Source organism: Plutella xylostella, chromosome Z, assembly GCF_932276165.1.
Source record: "Plutella xylostella chromosome Z, ilPluXylo3.1, whole genome shotgun sequence".
NCBI classification, from domain to species: Eukaryota; Metazoa; Arthropoda; class Insecta; order Lepidoptera; family Plutellidae; genus Plutella; species Plutella xylostella.
The window spans coordinates 4,903,913-4,928,294 of record NC_064012.1 but is presented as its reverse complement, the minus strand read 5'-3'; the positions used below and the strand labels follow the sequence as shown (position 1 = coordinate 4,928,294).

At 35.4% G+C, this 24,382-nt stretch overlaps 1 protein-coding gene across 1 annotated transcript in view; it reads right to left on the bottom strand.

The window, feature by feature from the left end:
* LOC105387103 (adenylate cyclase type 6) overlaps positions 1-21,674 on the bottom strand; it is a 195,438-nt gene extending 173,764 nt beyond the window's left edge. Inside the window, exon 1 of the mRNA XM_048632816.1 lies at positions 21,378-21,674. The gene's annotated coding sequence lies outside the window, so the exon portion shown is untranslated. The remainder of the gene's footprint in view (positions 1-21,377) is intronic.
* Between the last annotated feature and the right edge of the window lie 2,708 nt (positions 21,675-24,382).

Here is a 24,382-nt window from a genome sequence, read left to right as displayed (position 1 = left end):
TTTCTTTTTCTTTTCCCGGTTCATCAATCGAACTTTATCGATCCCCCATCCCTAAGATCCTCGACTACAGGTGGCGCCACTGAGCTAGACAATAACACAACTATTAAATATTTTTAAGGTAATAAACCGATGAACTATTGTTCTATAATTATTGGTAATTAATATTATTATTATTTAACTAGTATTTACTAATTTTAAGTCCTGATTCAATTAATTAGAACTAAAAGATACTCAGTTGAGCGTCAAGGAGGCGTAGTACGTAAAGTGTCGCGTAAATTAGTGTTGTGCAAATCTGATCCTCATAATAATAACTTATCACTATGGCGTCATTCATTTCAATAATCAAACAATAATTAACAGAGCCGTATAAACGGTTGAAACATAATATAACCGAATCTAGTATGATATCTCTTTAAACTCTAAGCGTCAACAATAAGACTTGTACTTATTCTAGGTATCTGTCGATTCGAACGACACAACACCCCCCGAACATTACCATATAAGGAAATGCGTCATCGAGTCTAACCCACTAGATGGCACTAGTGTGGCATTTCTACATCGCGGTATGGTTGTGTTTTCCAACCAGCGTATAGTCTTATTTTGCTTATAATAAAAAATTCGCCAATCTATACATAAATATTGTAATAATGTATAAGTCTGCTACGGACGGACTATGTTCCGTTACAAGTTAAGTTGGTTTTCCTTTGGAGACATTCGGAAATACGCGAATAAAATGATTGCCTCTTGATAGAAACTTTGATGATCAGATGACCTCGTGAGTCACCCTCTTTACACTGTTGGTTTTTAGTACAATAAATACCACAATCCAACAGGATTTTGAAATACCGGAACGGTGAAGAATATTTACACGGGAAAACCTTTTAATCTCGCGAGAAAAGCTAGTAAACATGAACTAGTATAAACCCTTGAATTAGTAGGTCCTAGGGTTAGTCAGAGGTGCATTTTTTCATCTTGTAGGTGGTTAGAATTAATATATCTTTTTCTTAGCTTCAGTGACAAACACTAGAGAAGGAAAACAGTGAACACGGCGGCGGCGGCGGCGGCGGCGCTTGCAAGATTGGTATTAGATTGGGCGCTGTCGCTCCTACTACTCTGCTGCATAGAGCTTTTATAATAAGTCAAACAAGCTCATTGCAACATTTTTTTTTACAATAAGTAGTTTTTGTGACCTTACAGTCATTTTACTGCACATAAACTATATAGTTACATGATAGTTACTAACTTACTACGCCAACTTTATTACTATATTTGAATGTCACAGACTCATAGCAGAGTACCAAGGCTGAGACATTTCCTTACATTTATAGATGGTTCTCGGAAATATTTCACAGGCTTCAACTAATTAATGTTCCGTATGAAGCGTATTGGAGGATTCTGATTGGTTTCTCTATCTACCTACATGCTGTTGGCTGGATTCTGTGCGGGAATACAGTTGGATCAACGAAACTTGACCAGTTTTTATATTATTGTATTGTGAACGGTACCTGCTTAAGCTGCAATCGGATGTGTGTCTTTGAAATTAAAAAAATATATGTATATTTATTTTTTGCTATTTTCATGCCAATTTTCAGGCCATTTTTACTTACATTCAGAGAATAAGTGGTAAAAATAATAATCAATTATATAGTATAGCTGCCTTCTTACAAATAAGCCTTCTCCAAAAAACGGATACGTATATGAACAAATGCAAAGTGGCCAGTTCAGTCACCAGATATAGATAGATCACTAACAATATTGTGTCACAATTTTTGGTCATGTTACGTGAATCCCAGTATACCGGGATACTATTTGGGAGCTGTGGAGTCCGATCGGTAATGACTTATCTTTAGAATTTTAAAGACCTAGAATATTTCTTATCTTGATAATTTGATTATATACAAATGGTCGAAGTCTTGATATTAGTTATTACTCGTTTATATTGATCACTACTCTGTCTCAGTAAAAAAAAAACTATTTGGTACACATTAAAAATCGTTTTTCCTGAATATTTTGATATTGCTATGTCAGTTACGGAAGTATGATAAATCAAATTTTAACTTATCTCACTTCCAAAATTATTTCTGTTTCAAATACTTATTCAGACAGAGCTTACGTAAGTTACCTTTTTTAGATGTAGTGTACCAACATAGAAATATTTACTTTTTATAATGTTAGTTTATAGGGATTGTAAAACACATACTATAGATAAATATAATAATATAATATTATTATGTTACGTACTCAGATATAAATTTATTACTTACTTAGATATTTTTCTTATACTCGTATTGTTATCTATCTCACATTGACTAACAAGAAAAATATAACAATCTGGTACAGGAAAAGGATGTCTGCTCTGATTACTTTTATAATTTAATTGTTCTACAAACTTAATACTTTCATCTTATTGTTTTGTTTCGATTTATAAATAGTAAATCAGTGTTAAAGGTAGGTACTAAAGTAGGTACAGATTGACTTGATTTGATTGTCAAGAACCTTACAGTGAAACTATAAAGTCCTGAAATTAATGTTTGAGGAACTAAAATTTTCAGGAGCCTGGCACCATTAGAAAAGAAACATAAAAGTCATAACAATTGTTTATGTCAATAGGCGGTTGGCTGTTTTTTTGAATTTTCTTATTAATTATAAGGATAATCTAGATAAAAGCAACAATTTACGCTTGGTTGCAATTAGGAAGATGAAGAAAAATATTCGTAGTCAAGCTAGTGAAGTTATTTATCGAGTTTTAATACAATGTTTAGCGGAACATCAAGCTGGACACATTTTGTCGAATTTGGAGGATGTTTACGCTCGTACAGCGTCTATGACGGGTATGTAGCATTGTACAAATTGTAATAACTCATTTTTTATTAGTATCAACGCTTCATTTATCGATAAACCTAGGTTTAGAGCCCTAGTCGAACGTTGTTTACATACCACTGATTGTAGGTTTCATCTGGTTTCAGTTGAGTCAAACCTTAACATTTTGATACTTGAAGATATATGTTTGTTTACTTACTAAATTCACATTGTGTGAATTTGGGGGGCATTGTGTAACTCAAAAAGATTTTTTTTATTTTATTTTATAGTTATATCGGACCAGCGTGCCAAAGAGGGCAAAATATGGAATATTCCTAACTCCTGGAAGAAACAGAACTGGCCGTCCAAAAAGAGAAATTGATGTCTTTACTATGTGTGCCCTTCGTCAACAGATCCAGTTTTTTTAAACAGATGTAATAACGTTATCTAAATAAATATTTATTGGTTTCACTATTAGCCTTCATATTAACACCTTCTAGCTTGTATAAGAGCTTTTTAGTGGATGGTAAGTTGTTTTTAAAATACATAAATAGGTAGGAAGTTAACAGGCAAAATTTCAAGTATCAAAGTCAGTTATGTTTCGCTATATAGGGTTGCTACATGAAAGATAGCAGTGCCCTCATTTAATTTCAGGACTTTATAGTTTCACTGTACCTAACAAAATTAATTCAGTCATTCTGAACCAATTTTTTTCTACGACTTTTGGATATTCGCGTTTTTCGTGCTTTTCCATAGTACTTATACCAATTATGCAACACCCTGTTTTATGTTTCAATAGGTAGGTATTCGTTTTAAACGTAAATACATTTCACCTTCATGTTGATATGAGCCATTAAAAGCGTCCGAAAGTCACCAAATCCAACAAATAATAATATTATGTAACTTCAGTACTATTGATTTCCTGCGACATTGAACTCCAGCCAATTATCCAATTATAATGTATTTCGGTGCTAAGTTACCTTTCATCATATACTCGTTACCTAGACGATACGATTTCGCAGCTTGGAGAGGTTTCAGACTAGCGTATTTTTCGGCAAGTGAAGGTACTTACGGTTGTTGAAGCATAGAAAAATTAAACTAAAACCGGTTCAGCCATTCGGGGCTATGATATCAGACAGATACTGTACTTTTGTGTCGAGGGCATAATACAAAGCATCTATGTCTTCATCACATCTGCATAAAGTTTTTCTACGGATGTGGGTAGTTTATTCAATAAAATATAAGTAATTTCCGTATGTAACTGATTTTATACAGATGAGTATCCACTCATCTCTGAGTTTTTTAAGTCTACTTGATTCGTTATAGGTAAGAATATCAAAGTTATGTTAATTACGTTATTTATTTAATTTAATTACCAAATAACCTTGAGCTGATAAAAAAGTGTTTAGATTTTTTGTCGTAAATACCTACGCATTATTTATCAATGTTTGTTTTATTTTAATAATTATTACCAACCTGTATAGGTATCGGATTGTTAATTAACAATAATGAGGAAAACAGCATAATTAACCTAACTTTATATTAAACATACCTCTCGGGCTTCCCGCTCTGTAGGTATAATGTAAGTATTTTATTTTACTGTTCCGTATTTAATTGGTCAAGTAAAATAAAAATAAACTGTTGTTTTTTTATTATTTTCTGAGAGTTGGTCCCATAGTGAAAGTTTCTTAGTATGATGGGTACATTCATCTACAAATGGGAATTAGTAGACTGAACAACGTCCACTCTTCTTCTTAAAAAACAAATTGCAACTGTCAAACCATAGACTTAGTATATACTAGCATATCCTCCTGACACCTGGCGTGCTATGAGTAGGACATTGAAAAAAATAATAATATATAGTTTAAAAATACCTATATTAAAAGTTTTATGAAGTATCCCTGTTATTCCTTTAAAGTTTTATAAAGTACCTATCCCTTAAACAATTTGTTCTTTGACAAAGTGACAAAACAGTCAAACATACTCGACGTTTTACTGCCAGTTTCAATAACTATATCTACCTCAGATATCTACCGATGACTGGTAGTTACTTTCCTACGATTTTGACAGGCTGTAACTTTTTATGTGTCAAAATAGTATGAATGTAACTACCAGTCATCGGTAGATAGAGTTAATGAAACTGGCAGTTAGAGTTAATCCACTCACGGGCAATGAAATAGTTCCACTCACAAAATGCGGACACCAAACCAGAGCCCAATATTTTCAAACATTTAATTTAAAAAATTTACAATATATTACTGTATTTTGTTGGTAATATCCTGATGCTCTGTTAAATGTACTTCAATGTTGCAGAAGGCATCATTAAGCTAGCCTTTTCCGTTAAAGAGTAATTTGGTATTTTTCTCAGTGGAACCTTTTCATTGCCCGTGAGTGTAAAACGTTTACTAATATAAAATTCATGCATTCACTAGGTAGTTCATTGAAGTTAGTCGCTTTGATTAATCTTTATTTATTTTTCGATCTTGATCTATACAATGAATGTCTAAGCGTCGCGTCTTAAAAAACATTTCTAATAGCTTCGTGGGAATAAATACAGTTTTACGGTTCCATTAAAGTCGCACTACTGTGTTTGTGACATAATAATCTGGCTTCTGTATTACAGAAAATCTTACAATAAATACGCTTTCCTTAACAGAACACAATCCGGCGAATTACAGAAGTCTGGTCGCGATTCGATTTAAATTACATATTAGATTAGATAGCCCAAGGATCTCTGGAAAAAAGGGTTGCCCTGAATAATGTTCTTCTTTGATACGCCTTAGGTATATCGACTTTATTAAAAGTCTTTGTGGCAAAGAATAAGCTCCTTTGTCGGAGGATAGTAAGGCGCTTTGTTGTTCTATTACCGGTAATAGAGTGAAATGAAGCTTATTGTTGTGATGAAAACCACACCACTGATAATGTGTGGCCTCTAAATACGTATATAATACTGGGTGGAATTTTATTGTGAGACACCACTGAAAAATAAACAATTAACAATCCTCCCTCGCTTGTCAAATCTGACGTAACTTGTATGGATCTGACAGATGTTAGACTGGCGAGCAACGACACTATAGTGCCACAAACTTATCTGTTCCGGTGACAGCGAACTAAATTGATCCATATATCATTACTTACTAATGAATTGTATATTTTAAAACATTAGATGGGTTTATTAACACCGCAAGAGCGAAATAACAATACGAGCAAACTTAAAATCTTATAGAATTAAGAAATATTAGAGATTTATTTGAGCTGTCACCAGAACAGATAAGTTTGTGGCACTATAGGTACATTATGGGTTGTTAATTGCTTATGACATGTTTCGGCAGTGAACCATCCACCAGCTACCGTGCAGCTGGTGGGTGGTTCATAATACATTAATTTTACCCATCATCCAGAACAACTTTAACTATGAATCCGTCTATGGAATCGCGATAAAAACTTTATTTCATTCAATTTAGAATGATGTTGGCATATTGAATTTAACTATTTATTATAATTGCTGTAAATTTTCTCTCGATTTCTGAGTAGGTCCCATAGTGAAAGTAGATCTGGCTGAGTAAACTTACAGTGTATAATATGTGTGTGTACCTATATGGAACAGTTTTTTAGGGTACGCTACGGATAATTTTCGACCCCGTCGGACGACGACAACGAATGACATTATGGTGCCACATTGTACCGTCAGAAAAGTAGTTTAGTTAGGTAATTACTAATTATAATATTACCTTTGTTAAAGTGGAGTGGAGTGGATTAAGTACTTTAATAAGTTACACTTTGTCATTCATTATGTACCTACATACTGAAAATTACAGTGTATAATTGATACTATACCTTGTTTCACGCAGAAAGACATCTGACAGAACCCTTATTACATCCGAATAAGGGTAGTTTTTGCTTTTATCAGATCACTTTCCCGTGAAACAAGGTATAAATTATTTTTCACCACTTTACTTCAGTAAAACATACGTACCTAGGTACGGTGGCCTGCGCCTAAAAGTATACAGGCGGAGTTTTTAAAATAGCGATCTCAAGCTCACATGCTGCTCAAGCACATCCACATAAACAGCACTGCTACACATATCACACACAACACGTCCCCGGATTTATAACAGATGTAGCTGGTCCCTTCATCATCATGGATCGCTATTTTGTATCTCATCTGTATACTTTTAGGCGCAGGCCACCGTACATACAACATTAATATGTACTTGGCCATGTTTAAGTTATATGTGTAGCTTTACAAGATATACAGTTTATTTTTTGACTTAGGTACAATAGGATAGTTTAAATGGTACAAAAATCTAAATTATTTTTAATCCGTATAAAAATTATCAATCCTTAAGGGCCCGTACAGGGTGACGTGCCGCGCCAATTTTGGGTTTTCAATGCTCTTCACACAGCACACGCAGTGACACGCACACATGTAAGTTTGCACAGTGGGTCGATAAACTTTTACTCGCCAACTTTATTGACAATTATGTTCAAGTACATTTTGGGTGATTTTAGGGTAAGTAAGTATAATTCTTACTTACACTGGTAGGCACCAGGAAAGAGTAGAAATTAATAGGGGTGCCACTTTACTCTATACTCGGAACCCGATTAGCTTTCTCAAACAAATGTGGTATTTACTTGTAGAAAGGTAACTACAAGTATTAAAGTGTAGATAATAAGTTTCGGGCATCCTCCAGCCAACTGAACCCCGAAGACAAAGCAAAGTAAATACATAGTGTCGCAAAAGGGCTATACTAAGCCAAAAGGGGATGACTCAAGGGCTCATTCTGAACAACTTTTGTTCTACGAGATTTGCAAATTCGCGAAAAAAAATATTCGTTTTCCATGGTAAAAAGTCACATGTCCAACAAAGTTTCTATGAAAAAGGTTTCTTTTTGTTAATTTCCAAAACTCGTAGAGCAAAAGTTCAGAATGACCCCCTGTCTTACTCCTTTTTACCCGACTGCCGAAGGAGGAGGGTAATGTTTTTTGATTGTATGTATGTATGTTTGTCTGTTTCTTTTGTTCCCTCCTGTAGCCTAAACGGCTTGATAGATTTTGATGTATGAGGTATTGTTAGAAGCGTATTGATGGCGCGATGGTTATAGGCTATGTGACGTTCCATTAAAATGTACATAGCGCCCTCTAGAGGACATAACGTGATGATCGAAAAAATAATAATTCAACTTTGCCGTGTGAGGTATCAAATGAAAAGGCTTGATTTTCACATTACAAAAATATGCATATTGAAGGTATTTAAATAACAACACCAAAATTATTGAAATAAAAAATGATCATGAACTACTGACGTAAAATAAAAACAACTAAAAAGTTACAAATAAAAAAACTTGACCGCCACTCAAGGCCGTTTTCTAAGTAACATTCAGCTAAATGGTGAACCCTCTGCTGGTCCCCGCCTACGATACTTTCCATTAACATTGGGACTTGTTTTCATCTTTTTAGCGTGCAGTCGGGTTTTTTGTTTGTTTATAATTTGTTTAGTACTATATACCGCTTTTTCAATACCTGTAAGTACATTTTTTGGTAGCAGCATAATATTTTTACTTAATTTTAGGGTTTCGAACGTCAAAAGAAAAAAAGCATCCGTTATAGGATCTCTTTGTTGTCCGTCTGTCTGACTGACTGTCTCTCACCGCCTTTTTTCTCAGAAACGGGTAAAGATATCAAGCTGATATTTCGCATAGATGGGGAGTACCCCAAAAAAAATATTATGGTACTCCCTGTCCCACACAAGTAAATTGGGGCTTATATTTTTTCCAGTTATTTTGATGTGTACCTATCCTTTTTTTTCTTTGTTGTTTTGTATAAGTATGTGTTTCTTTTCTTTAAATCTGTATTTTTTTGTTGTTGCTGTCTATGTGTCGAATAAATGTATCTTTATCTTCAAATCACGCCATCTATCGTTTGTTTTTTTTGTGGCTACTGTCTACAATACCGATACGTCACTTGTGTTTATGATTTTATAACACAGAAAGCCGCCATAGATATTTAGATTAGAGAAGAAGAAGTATGAAGATTTGAGAGAAAAAAATTGCTCAAGTTTGGGATTAATTTACACAAAATAAGTGTGTGTTTATTAAAAAACAAGGTATTTAGCGCCTAGTCCAAGTCTTTAACTTTATAATATGATAAAAATCATATAAATTCTTAATAATTACGAAACAGTTGTTACAATACGGGAGTGTGATATTCTGGTTTTTCGTGATATTCTGAATTTTATTTACAGTTATCCATAAGCATTTACTTAAATTCGAATCATTCAGCACCTAGCTAGACTCTTCTACTACCTGTGTGATTTTTTTCAAGGTTGTAGAGCATCGTTTACTACATAATTCTATGACAATGCCAACCCTCGATTCCCCCTTGCCGACCCTTAAGCAGAGTCACTCTGTTGTTAAATCTGACTTAACTTGTATGGATCTGACAGCTGTTTGATAGGCGAGTGACTCTGCTTATAATGTATCGGTGGTGGTACGGTTGCTGGTCAAAATAATACACCGCTTTTTCATACATTCACATATATTTAATTGATTATACATATAGTAGGTATGACAAGGCACAAAAGTGTATAAGTATTCCTATTTATGATGCTGACTGTACCACGCACGGTTATATTTAATTATAAGTAGTATCTTTCCGTTGCAACAATATCTAAACTATCGAAATAAAAACAGTAAGCCCACTGCTTATACCCTAGCATAAACTAGTGTTGCCTCTCAATAGTTGAAGGAATATCGATAGTTCTAAAGTCATTCCTCACTCACGCAAAGGTGGCCTGAAGAGACCGCTTTTAGCGACGCGGCCACTGTGTAAAATTAATATTTTATAAAGTAGTACGAATATTGTTGACTCTAGTCGATAGTCATTCGATAGGCGGTTCACGTGAGTTTTTTATGTGTTTAATAGTTTCTAGCGTTACCGACAGGAGCGCTGATTAAGATGTCATGCAAATTTATATCGAATTACCTATCGACTATAGTCAACAATTCGTGATTACTGTGCAGCGATTATAAGATTCGAAACCTCCGTTTACGTTGCGTATCGTCAGTTGTCACTGTCAAAATGTAAGGCAAATATGTTAGTTCCAAAAGTCACATTTGTTTTTTCCATGTAAGGTGGAATTTCACCAAACGCTAAACGTACCTATTTAGTAGCCTGTCATACGTCTGTCAGTTAGTACAAAATGTATTTAAAATTTGATTTAAATACTATTTTATATACGTTTATCTTTTGGTAAAAGTGACCCTTAGTGTAGTTTAGAAAATAGTATTGAATCCTCTCCTGCACTGATAAGGTCTAACAATCGATATTCTTACAATAGATTTTTGAGCATCACTATCTAGCTGATACAATTTTATGACCACTTGTTCTTAAGATTTGAAAGCTTTCAACATCATAGATATTTTTGGATCATCATTAATTTATAAATAAATACAATACAATTGGTAGTTTATGTAACCTGCGGATTTAATTTTACATTACTTTTAATGTCTAAAGTCTATTGTATAATTTATTAAGGGCTGATTTTTCAATAGTCAGATAAACTTTATCTGAGGAATAAAATTGTTGCGGTCATTGTCACATACAAACATTTTGACGCAACAGCAACAGAATTATTCCCCAGATAACTTTTATCTGACTATTGAAAAATCGGCCCTAAGTCATATTAGGAATCTGTAGGAGTTACCACCACCGATCATTAGCAATGAATTATCCCTAAGCAGCGTCACTGGCTTGTCAAATCTGACGTAACTTGTATGGATTTGACAGGCGAGCGACGCTGCTTATGGATTGTTAATTATTTGTGATCAGTGCAGCGATCACAGAACTCGATACTATTTTCGAATCTACACAAACATACAGAAAAAAACAAATGTCACTTTTGGAACTGACAAATGTGCCTTACATTTTGACAGTGACAGTTGACGATACTATTCTTTTTCCATATGTTTGTGTTGTTTCGAAAATAGTATCGAATCCTGTGATCGCTGCACAGGCTACTGGTTTCTGTGTAAATAGCAGTTAGGTTAGATGAATGAACAGTCATGATGATGCTGCAGCAACATTGAAGTAGTTACCTACATTAGTACTAGTTATGTAAGATTTTCAAAGCGCATAAAGTATGGGGAGCCGTAATACTTCCTACATAATCTCAGTTTTTATTTTAAATCTTAAAAAACAAAAACAACAAACACTCACGCCTTGTACTAATGTACTCCCTTGCGGGGTAGGCAGAGGTGCATTGCTGCACCCACTTTTCGCCAGTGTTGTTATGTTAGTCCCAATGTAATAGGGGGCGGGCCTATTGCCATTTTTACGGGCACATCCAAGACCCGAGAACAAATATTTGTGTTTAAACAAATATCTGCCCCAGCCGGGAATCGAACCCGGGACCTTCGGCTCAGTAGTCAGGGTCACTAACCACTACGCCATTCGGTCGTCCAAATTTTAAATCTTAGATTAACGATATCTGAACAAGATGGTGTGTCGCACACAAAAAGAAAGCAAAAAGCTGTCGGCATTTTGTTTACAGTCAAACCGTCCTTTGTTCAACCTAATGACAACCGTTGTACCAATGAATGAAGTCACAAATTTTCTAACTACGCGGTTTTGGAGCGAATGAAATTGATGCTTTGATGCTCATAACATAACCTAACGTATATTTTTAACGAAAATCTAATAAGATATACAAATTATTGTGCGTATCGTGGCGAGTTCAGACAGTTAAAATTCAACAGGCTTCTTCCACAGGATTCTTTCAATAGTCCGTTTCCGGTTTCCGCTGACCGCCACTAGGTAGCGCGGCGTTCGCGGCGCTGCAGTCGCGAAAAGGCGGAAAAACTGTGTATCAACCTTCAGAGACCTTCAACCATTGTGTATGAGTACCTTCAGCTATGCGTCCGCCTCCCTTGCTACGGTTAAATATAATGTACGAAATTGTGCTCTATCTTCTAACCCCCTTATTCATAGAAAAGTTACAAGACGTTTTAACTAATAAACTGTTTTGTCCCTCTCTGTCAAAGAACAGAATGTTCTTTGTCGGAGAGGGACAAAACAGTTTATTAGTTAAAACGTTCTGTAACTTCTCTATGAATAAGGGGGTAAGATTTTAAGTCCAAGTTTAGCAAACCTAGCTTTTCTTCTCAATCACAAGTCTGGTAAACAAAAGATTTAAACCAATGAGATCATGAAATGAAACAAACGGGTTCCGCTCATCTGGCATAATCTTTATTGACCAAAACTCATTTCGCATAACTCGTATGGTCTAAACTTTTTTGGCCGAACCATCACTTTGTCAAGACTTATGTGGCATAAGGCTCGTTTCGTCTAAAACTCTTTAGGCACAATCTTTGAACACCTAAGTTTCGTTTGCTCAAATTTATGTTCGTCTATACCTGTGTATAATCTTGTTCTCCTAATGTTATCTTAATAAATAATATATTAAGTATGTAGTAAATGTACAAATTGTGGTATTTTTCTCCTACATCCCGAAAATCACGATATTGTATGATCAAAAAATCGAAAGTTAACAACCAATATAATTATTACAAACCCCATGAGATCGAAACCTAAAAATAGGTGCGACGACGAGCAAAGCGAGGAGGAGCGTGTTAGGTGCACATGTTCATCAAAACCAAAGCGGAGCGCAGCGAAGCGGAGCGGAGCGTTTTCCAAACAGCGGAAACAATACAAGGCACCAGTTTGCGCTATGTAGGGAGACGCTCCGTCAAAGTTAAAGCCAAACGAATATTATTACTTTGTATAAACCTATGCCATAGCATTATTAGGCTATTCAAGATTTGGCCATACCATTATTAGGCTAAACAATGTTATGCGAAATAACTTTTTACTAAACGAGATTTATGCCATACGATTTTCGACGTAACGAGACTTTGACCAAACGTTACTATGCAATACGAGATTAGGCAAAAAAATCTTATGCCAAAAAAGGTAGAACCGAAACAAACATTCTGAAGGCACAAGTTCTAATTTTAATGGCTATCAAAATCAAAAGGATAAATTATTGTTGGTTTTAAATTCGATTGAGTGTTTCCGTAGATCTATTTGTCGCTGGCAAAATTTACAGCATGACACCTCTAAAATTATAATTATACCATGAATGTATGCCGTCAGAATCGAAATCATAATAATTATCATATCGCATATGATAATTATTGGCACTCTTCAATTGGTTAAATTTCAAAGTAACGGTAGTTACTCTGGATTTTTCGTCAAACTGAGAGGTTCCGTGGCGGTGGTTGTTGCGTTACTGTGGCGTTGCCGTGGCCGTGGCCCCGCCATTATATAGCGGACTGGTACTCTTGTCCATGGGGTCACGACACAGCGATGAATCGAGCCGAGGTCACTTGTAAAATAATCGACTAATTTTAGATTGTACTACCTATATTACCACAACGCTAACTATGCAACGAGTAAAAGAGGGAAGATAACTAAATTCGTAAAGACGATAAAGTCATAACTCGTCCGTCAGATATTACAATAAATTTTGGCCAACCTATTTTAATTCCAAACTAGATGGAGTGTCAGAGGAAAACAAAAAATGAAAAAAAAAAATGAAAAAAGTATTTATTTAACCAACTTAACAATCTGACACCTTAAAAGTAATAATAATGTTTTATTGGTTACATGGCTTCCATAGTAGGTGTGAACCTGTGTTATGGACGCCAGTTTCCTCTTAGCAGGTTTATATAAATCTAGGCGTCTTACACGTATAACAAAATAAAGTTAAATGGTAAATAGGTACAATAAGAAAATATAAGTTATATAACGAAAAACGACTGGATTTGCCGATGACAATGGAGAATTTTTAAAGTTTGGGATGAGATTCAGTTAAGTATAATTAGGTTTAAAAAACTGGGAAAAAAGATTATGTACATGTCAAAATAATAGATCAGAAGATGATCCAAAAGAGCCTTTTTACATTTTGTGTAGGTCATGGAATAGAACTTAACTACTGCATTTAGCTTATTGTAGAGAAAAGGAGCCAGGAAATAATGCTGTTTCTGAATGTAACTCGTTCGAGTTGGGGGGACATTACAAATTTTGTAGTTACGACGAGCAGAAACAAATAATGTTTTATCATATGGGACAATAAGATGGTGATTTACTATAGTATGGTAAATAAAAATTTGTCGGACTGTGAGGACTTTACATGTTGAATACAAAAGATTTGTTGGATACCTAAATGGTTTGGAAGTCATTACTTTTAGTACTGATCTCTGTGCTCGTTCTAGTTGGATAATGAACGTTTTACAACAGCCGCCCCAAACCGAAATGCAATAATTTATTAAAGAGTAGCAGAGGGCGTAATACAACATATTTAAGATTTTTAAGTCCGCGATGCCACGTAGTCGCCTAAACACCCAGATCATTTTTCGAACTCTTGAAGTAGTCATATCTACGTGTGCCTTCCAACGTAGTTTATCATCTATGACTACACCAAGGTATTTTATTTGATCAACACGTGAGACTTCTGGACAATCGCAGGTAGTTCGTTGTAATTCATTACATTTATGCAGTTTAAGCGGTAAGTTGGTAGGTGGCCCTGTATTATTACGAATGGAGAATGCGAGATATTTAGTTTTTTCCATGTTTAAAGACAAAAGATTGGAATCTAACCAATGAGCCACTTTTTGAAGCCCCTTCTCCGCAAGAAAGTAGGCCTCTTCCCAAGTCTCCCCATGGAAGACCAGTGCTGTGTCATCAGCAAAACAGTAGGTTCTCCCTTTCTTTACGTCGATTTGACATATATCATTTATGTAAATTAGGAAGAGACTTGGGCCAAGAATACTTCCCTGGGGAATTCCAAATGTGACAGGGGCATCAGAACTCACATGACTACCAATTTTTACCCGCTGAACTCTGCTGGTTAGGTAGTTTTTAAAGATTTCAAGCGGAGGACCACGGATACCAATTCTCTCCATTTTGATAAGAAGGCTGGGTATATGGACAGTGTCAAATGCCTTTTTTAGATCGAGGAAAATACTAAGGCACTTTTTTTTCATGTCAACCTTCGATACGACGTGGTCAACTAAACTATTTATTGCATCTTCTGTTGATCTCCCCCGTCTGAAGCCAAATTGAGAACTGGATAGTAGATTATTATGTTCCAGAAATTTCATTAATCTATTGTTGAGGATCTTTTCCAGAATTTTTGATAGTGCGGGGAGCACAGATATCGGTCGATAGTTATTGACACTGTCCATATCTCCACCTTTGTGAATTGGATGAATAAGCGATCGCTTAAACACGTCAGGAAATGTACCAGTGTTCAAAGCAAGGTTACAAATTTTTGTAATTGGTGGTACTATTATATCTTTACACATTTTTAATAGTTTTGGTGAAATATTGTCCCAACCTGTTGCACTTTCAGATTTCAGGTTCCGAATAATTAACTCTACTTCATCTTCAGATGTGTTCAAGAGAACAAAACTTGTAGGTACAAATGGAGGTGGTTTTGAAGGTACAAAGTTATCTGATCGATTTTTTGTAATTTCCTGGGCAAGTTGTTTACCTATTGAACTAAAAAAAATATTAACTGATTCTACTGATTTATCCTCTGTAGCTTCAACACGTAGAAGGGCATCAGATTTAGTTTTAACTTTACCAGAACTTGTGATTTTTTTTATAGTTTGCCATGTGGATTTAGTATTTTTAGATGTTTTTTGTAGTTCTTGTTTTTCGTAAGTATTCTTAAGTTTTTTAAGGATTTTGTTGCAGTAGTTTCTGTATCTATGATATGTTATCCTGAGTACTTCGTCAGTGGGAGTCTTTTTAAGTTTGAAGTGCATACGGTCTCTATTTCGAATGCATCTCAAGATCCCTACTGTAATACATGGTTTAATTGTTCTTCTATTGCATGGGATTGATAGGATTCTGGTGTTTAATGAGATAGCTTCGTTGAAGACTTTAATAAAGTTTTCTGCCGCTACATTGGAATCCCTTGCGTCCAGGGTAGCAAAATCAAAGGACTTAAGGTAAGCTACTACACCATCATAATCTGTCTTATTGTAGGTAGGTGGAGGTTTTTTAACATTGGCTTTAATTTTAAGTGCTAGAAGTACTGCTTGGTGGTCTGTTAAAGCTGTATCCAGAACAGTAACTATGGCTGAGTGGTTAGACTTTAAAAGGACGTGATCCAGACAGTTTGCCTTTCTTGTGGGAAAATTATGGGCTGGAAGGAAACCAAGTTCACTAGTAAGATTTAAGTATGGTGAACTGTTACTGTCAGTATTTGTGGGTTTTATATCGATATTTATATCCCCGATAATTACAATACTACGAAATGATTTGAGAGAATTTGCTATAGTTTCAAGGGAGTTAAGGTAATTATCAATATGTTTTACAGAGGGTGATCTATAGAAAGCGATAACAGCTGTGTCCAAGCCTACTTTTATCAACAGACAATCTGCATCTGCACATTCTGGTTCTTCTATTTTGCATGTTAGGCAGAAAAGTCTCGTCAAATAACACCCCTTATAAATTTACCATTGAGCTCTTATTTTGAATTAGTTCCGTTAGAAGATTTGTAACTTTATTTATTGGTACAATGCTTGTCATTAGGTTGAACTTAAAACAGCTTGACAGTAAACAAAATGCGGACAATGATGTCGATTCTGAAGGCAGAAATTCTAATTTTAAAGCTGTCAAACAAAAAAAAATGCTAGTATAAAATGAGATTTCAGGGAACAGTCATAGAGTCGCATTTTAAACAAAAAAATTAAGGTTTTGACAGCATTAAAATTAGAATTTCCGCCTTCAGAATCGACATCAGTGTTTGCTTTCGTATGTAACACACCATCTTGTTCTGCCCCTCTAGTACGGTTTTCGCTATTTATGAAAACGAAGAAAGTTTCCGTTTTCTCCTGTCATCTGCATACATTATACGTCAAAAGTTTCACGATAGTTTCCATTAGCACTTAGTATGCGAGAAAACGTAATTTTTTATAGTTTTCGACAAACTATCAAACCAGTATTGCATTGCATTCTATAAAGCTAATTGTCAAAACTCGATTCTGAATCCGGAGTGAGTTTTCAAATTGGCATTCTGTTCGAACGTAAAGTGGAAGGTGAAGGGAGAATGAAGATCGAAGTGAGATGTCTGATTTTACAGAATCGCAATGCTGTACTAGACCCCCGTATATTGCTAGTCTGATGTTTCCCTAATAAACTTTAGTTGGTGTTGGCATTTGTTTCTGTTGTAAAGTTAACGTGGTCGGATTGTAACTTCGATCTGTTATTTCAATGGCTTTACGATTTCGAGTCGAGCATTGACTGTCAATTTGATATTGATGGATACCTCCCCTCGTTATATTGGAAGGAGATGAAACGGTGTTCATCGCTCGTTTGTCGAGAAAGAATAAAACCTAAGGTTGGTACCTACTCTGATGTAGATTACGCACCTAATATATATATATCATAAAGCTAGCTAGCTCAGTAGAACCTTTTCACAGCCCGTGAGTGTATTATTTCTTTTACTGTCTGTACTATTTGGGAATCGAGCTGTAGCTTCTTCACTACAAACTACAAACACACGATGCGTTTCGCGAAATGGATTTTTCCGATGACACGCACCTTTCACCAAAAGGTTGTCCTGAATAAATCGGTTTTAGCTATAAGATCGTATTTTGTGTACCTATATGTTAGTATTTAAGTTGTGAGCGGGTGTAAAGAGACTGTGGTGGACGCGAAAGAAGTATGTCTGGATCCAAGCACGTTGAGATCTAGGTCTCTGCCTAGTGCTTACCTTTCTGGGACACAGGCGTGAGTATATGTATGTACTCGTATGTAACTATGTATTTATAAGCTTTGTAACTTCTGTGTACACAAATATGGAATATTCTGTCTATCTATAATGTATAGGTACTGAATGTTATTCGAAACTCACGAATGAGATTCCTGACCGGTACAGACTGCAGGTACAGGTAATATAATTTATACGAAATATGAGTAGGAAATTATCGCAAAGTTTATGTTTACATTTGATAGACGACGCATCTTCGATATTATTGGTTGATAAGATTACTATTAGTAGACTAACTTATTTGTATTCTGTGGTATTCGGCGTACACTGTAATTGTTAAGTTACTTAAGTTAATTTACACTCACGGGCAATGAAAAAGTTCCAGTCAGAAAAGCACCAAGTTATTCCTAAGCTCAAAAAGCTAGTTAAATGACGCCGTCTGTAATATTGAAGTACATATAAAAGCTGACCAGAATATTATCAAATAAATACATAAAAACATTTTGTTATAATTTCCTATGAAATGTTTTTTAAAAAAAAATGTGTCGTAATTTTGTAAGTGAAACTGTTTCATTGCACGTGAGTGTATAATTAAAAACAAGCCAAATCTGTCATTGATTCTGGATATAAACGAATAATAAATAACGCTCGAGTGTATCATTACTCATCAATGTAATTAATATATTATTATACATAATTAGGACAGACTTCAGATTCAGCTGGCTTTAATCAAAATGTATATAGGACCTAGTAACTATCTTTCTACACCTAATGATTGGTTACCTAATAAAGATAAGATAAAGCGCTTCTACATTATGGAATAAGCAAATCCACAAAACATGGCTACAATTAAAAAAACAAATCGCATATTATGATGACCTGGGGCGTAATGGTCAGAGCTAAATACACTGACTAAGATCCTGGGTTCGGTTTCCGGCTGGGGCATATGCCCGAAAGATAAAAATAAACCCGTTTGAAAAAAAAAGTACCTACTCAAAGCATAATTAGTTAAGGATCAATACATGCAGTTTCTTATAAATTAGACCGAATAACCATCTAATTTTTTAACTACATTATTAAAATGAATAAATAATGCTTTTATAAAAAAGGCCACCTGCCACTATTTCCACGATATTTATAGGTTTACCACATACATTTTTACTTCAGAAATTCTGTTTTACTTATTTACAGATGCCATTTATCATGTTTACCGAGTAATGGATAAGTATTTGAAAAGGGGCCTTTTTCACAATGTCTGGATAATGACTACTGTTGGATTAAAGACATGATATCAATCTATGTATTATGATTTAGACAGGGCCAAAATTTTATCCCACTGGTACCTATCCATTATCAAGACATTGTAAAAGAGGCCCTAAGTAAAATATGTCCTTCCTTCATTTAAATATTATTTTTACCAACAATATTCAAGTGTTATTTTATTTTAAGCTAAATTATATAATATCTATGCGTTTAAATAGACTAAACCGAACACGATCCAAGTTAGAGTCGACCAGATAGTTGCCTTGACCCCGTAAGATCCGCCGACACTTCGGTACAAAACTGATGAATTGTGATAACAGCCTGCCTAGCGTACCCCACACCTGACTGGTTTTGTAAACAACGCGATTCAAAAATAAATACATATCTTGCTCAGTATAAATAAGTACTTATTAACCTTTTTTATATAATTATGTACATAGGTACATGTAACACATTTACACATACAACCCAGTATTTTCATACCCGTTTACAACTAAATATTAATCATTAGTTAATTTTTAACCCTAAACTGAAAAAGGGAGGAAGGGAGGTTATAAGTTTAACGTGTCTATGTAGGTATCTGTATCTGTCTGTGGTAGCTTCCAAACGGAGAAACCGATTTCGTTTTGTTAGCTAAGTATTAATTTTGGGAACTATTTGTATGAAGACCAACCTCAGAATCAGGAGTGAGCACCAGAGAGTGATAATTTATAACGCATTATAGGACGTAATTTATCTATAAGGAACAAAACAATTTGCACAATGACTATTAATGTTAATAGGATTATGTCTTGTGTTGTGTAACTGTTTGTTTACAGCACATGTCTTACAGATACATCCATCATTATCTTCAACTATATGTATTATCATGATAAGTATAATAATTTTGAGTAAATCACCAAAGCGCCAGGTAGGTAAATTAGGGGACCGAGTAATCGTATCAACTGTACATACTGTTACCGGTCTAAATGGAGCGTCTTTAAGGTTAATTCTGAACTAGAACCTTTGCTATTAGACTGCCTTGTAGTAAATAATATTATGACAAACCAACAAACAAGCAAAAGTGGAATTTACGCGAGAAGTGATCTTTTTCTCATTACACAGTTAATTCACCACGGTTTTTGAAGGTGACCATGAATAAATTAGGTAACTGGGGACACGCTAAGACACACTTTGGACATTTTTGAGATATAATCGATTTCTAACTACGGTGGTATCCACTGTTGTCAGGACAGCCCAAGATTATGACACATATTTATTTACAAAGTCAGAATTTCAAAATTTTAAAGTTAAAAAGTAGATGTATGTGATCTAAGAAGACCCTACGGAGATTACCTACAGTCGGGATATAATATTTATGTTTTAACCGCCTGTGTTTGTTTAAATTCTTGGTCAAATATTTTGGGTCTTGGTTGTGTCCTTCTTTTCTTTCATGTAGAGCATAACGTCAGCGTTAAAGATATCTTGATCTAAGGCGAGTTGCCCCCAGCCCAGAGGATAGAGGACTAGGCAATCCATTCTATTCTATTCTATTCTCTGTGGGGGTGTTAGTACCTGCACCTGGCTCTCTCGAGTGGAACCTTTGTGTATATCGAGGACTAGGCAAAGGAACATCACAATACTCTGTCCATGGCCTTCCTCATCCAACCAATACCACCTACGTGTTTTCTAATACCTGTCGGCAACGTTCAGTTAAGTTAGATAACATTGTTTTAAGGTACGTAAGTGCCTAACTGTAACACTTATCCTTTCATTAGATAGTTGTCACTATGGAATGGATGGACATGACATCACTACACCGCTGATGTAACACGCAAGTAACCAAGGTATTTAGTATAAGACGCTGCGATGCTAAATTTAAAAAGTACATCTATTTAGTCGCCTAATGACTTTGATGTTACTTTGTAATTTACTAGGAAATATCGCACAATCACTATATTTCATAGCATCGAAACGAATCTAAGTATTGATTCTATGTCTAGGAAAACAATTATCCATAACGAGACAATGACTAGGAATATCCTGTTGAGATATAATTGCACCTTCTTTGTCATCAAAGACATAGGTAATTATTAGCTATATTTACTAGCTATTAACTCATCTCTGTCTCAGCGGCCAGTCAAGTCGTGCTGAGCCCATCCAAGTTGAAGTATCAGCCAGTAACAAACCACAATCACGAGGTATCATGAACCTAGCTTCACTATCGGAAAATCGTGTTTCAAAACTTTTTGCCGCTCACAACACCCCGACACCATCACCGAAACACCTCGCCGACGATAACCAAATCTCTAAGATACAAAGTTAAGACTTGTCGAGCAAATTTGCATTGGGATGAGTTAATAAACAACCTTGATATCTTTCCACTGAAATGACTAAGAGAACACGTAAAAAATCACGCCGCTCGAAAGCGTTAATTCGCCGCGACAATGACAAAAACTGTGTGTGTAGAAGAGAAGCCGAGTGCGGTGTGACCTCCGATAGTGTGAAATCAAAACTGTGTAGAGTGTGTGTTGTGATTGACCGTGGTACTTACCGGTGGGGTAGGGTGGGGGGTGAGGTGGTCGCGATTGGTCGGCGGCGGCGGTCGCGCGGTGGAGACACGTGTGGCGCGGCTCTGCTCACTCACCGTACTGCCTGCGCGCTGATAACGTTGATAAGCGCTTGCGTCACGCCGCGTCACTATATTGACACGCCGCGCCGCGACGACCGGCCACCACGGCCCAAGCAAAAGTTCGTGCTTATCTAATCTACCGCTAGTTTCCTCATTGGAATGGTGGCTGACTGTCGTTGAAAAGTTGGGTTAAAGGGTAACACCCTGGTTGTTTCAACTCCGTTGGCTTAAAATAATATGGTGCGGCCAAAAGTAATCTAATCCTTATAAGTGTCAAGGGGAGAAACAAAATTATTCTAATACGTGTATAGATAGATGAAAATGAATATTCACTTAAGCGATATTAAATTAGTTAAAATTAGTAATTAATTAATTTGATATATAAACTCTCCCGCAACCCTATGACCTTTCTAAATGTTACACTCTGTACCTGTATATTAAAGCAAAGCAAAGGTATTTACAAACCTGGACATGTGTCCACACTGAGACATTTCTCCCGGCTAGGGCTGTCACAAACAGGGCGGCGACGTCTGAAACTACCCGCAAACTTGTTAGCCCACGTCACAGGCCACGCAACTCACTCCAAGCCGTTATTCGCAAGTGTAAACCGAGGTTTAAATGTTGCGAGTTTAAATGTTGCGAGTTTTAATAGGGATGTCATGTTTCAATGCTGCTTAGGTTGTGAATATTTGAGTTTGGCTTGGGTGCCAATAAATTATCTTTTTCATAACTTGCAATCCACTACTGGATTGTAGGCCGTTGGTGATGACGATGATTGGTGATAGTCCTTAAGGAAGTTAAGATGAAAAGTATGTTTGACACACTGTCCCCAAAGAAGATGAATGCTTCATTGGGTAATAATCTTCCATTCAAAGGTTGTCTGGTAGAGATTGCCATAAGCAATAAGGTCTTTTTGTGCTTTATTTATAAGTTGCTAGGTATTGTGTTAAGAATAACTTTTATGATGCAAAATAAACATAATTTAAGGTTTTATTAGCTTTTTGGACTTGTTATTATAAATATGTACCATAAGCTATGCTCGTGATTTCTCTAAATCTAAAAGATCGCATTTCAAATGGTTATTCATCAAATCATCAGAGACCTAAGGTGACTCACAGTGCGCCGTTTAGGATAAGTAGTCGATTTCTCGAGTAGAGATCACAATCGGACAAACGTTGGAACCTCAGCTAAAATCCATCATCTGTGGCAAAACTCTGTAAATATTGTGCCGGAAGTGCTGCTATTTTACGAATTTTGGAATTTCGTAATAAACCATGGTCAAATGATCAGCAAAACATATGTTGTATATTTTCCATTATCCAGCGAACTATACCCAATATCGTAGAACAAAAGCTGTTTTGAATGATGAGGTAAATTTATCTCTATACTTAAACTACCATCTCATCAAAGTACATTCAGAAACCGTCAATCACTTCATGGTTGATTAGTTTTGACAAAGTGCCTATAAATTATGTATATTATGATATAATATGTATACTCAGGTATGTATTTACCTACTATAATAGATCTAATAATAAATATATGTCTTTACTTAACGAATTATTTAAGATTATGTGAGCGGTGTCACCCGATGCCTGTACTTTTCTGACTAATAACCTAATTCACCAATTTATGCATTCCTTGTCATCATATTTATCAAGGAATATTTTAAGGAATATCTACTTACTCATACTATTAATAAAATGTCAGCCTTTGAGAAATAACACTGTGATACATGTGAATCAAACCAAAGAATGATGAAGAAGATGCAAAACAAAGAATTGAGCAATCCGAATTATCAGCCATTCAATAAAAATAATTACGGTTAGCAAATAAGATTAGGTGTCAATCTTTATTGAACTGATAAATGATAATTTATATTGTAGCCTCGGCATTTCTTTTTCTACGACATTATGCATTTCATGTTAGTACCTATATTCTATATTATGCTTTCTAAAGGTTATTTACTAAGGAATCCATATTTTAAATTAGCTTTCAAACTTATATTATTATTCTATTACTTTTAATATTCTCTGTGGAGGTGGAAACGTAGTAATATTTTATTTTTGAGTTAAGAATTAAATTTGCTATGCTACAGGGCACTATGTTAAGGACGTGAATGTATGTACCTACATATTTTAAAAACAATGAAACACTCGCATAGTTGCTAAATTGCTATAAATCTGGGGGCACGGCAGTGCCCCAGCCAAGTCTCGAGGAAAACGGGCACGGCCTACCATCTTTTCTCGAAGCGATTCGCGGCAGTTTCGCACCCCTATATCTTCGATGTGGACAAGGCTAGGAGTTTAGCTTTTCGGTGAAAAATAGTAGGCATTACTCGTATAACAAGCTTAATTTCGAAATTACATGCCAATTGAATTAATAGTTAAGGAGTTACGGTCGATCAAAGTTACACCATTTCGTCACTCACTGACTAAGTGACAGATCATTAAAAAGTTTAAGGTACTTCTAGCAGACTTGGAAACTTAAAATTTTGCACCAAGATAGGTCATTAGCCACATATAAAGGAAAAATAATAAAAACATAAAAAAAATGTATAAACCATAAAAAACAATTTTATATTTGCGTTTTGGCAAGAACATTGTGTATGGATTTCGACTGCATTGTTAACTTTGTTCGTAGTATTCATTGGATGAATACATAAGAATAGAATAGATAATAATATTATGAATATAATTCATAGACTATAAATAATATAACAAATTAATGTTACATTAAGTTCATAAAGCTAAAACTAGATGGCGCTGACGGAAGCACTCTACATCGCGGTATGGTTTCGTTACAGAGCGCAGTCAAGTAGTACCTTCAATTCTTAAGGTAATTTTTCGTATGATAGCGCCATCTGTCTAAGAAAACAGGAACTTAAAAAAATTGTAGCGGTATTTGTAGAATTTAAGTAGAATTTA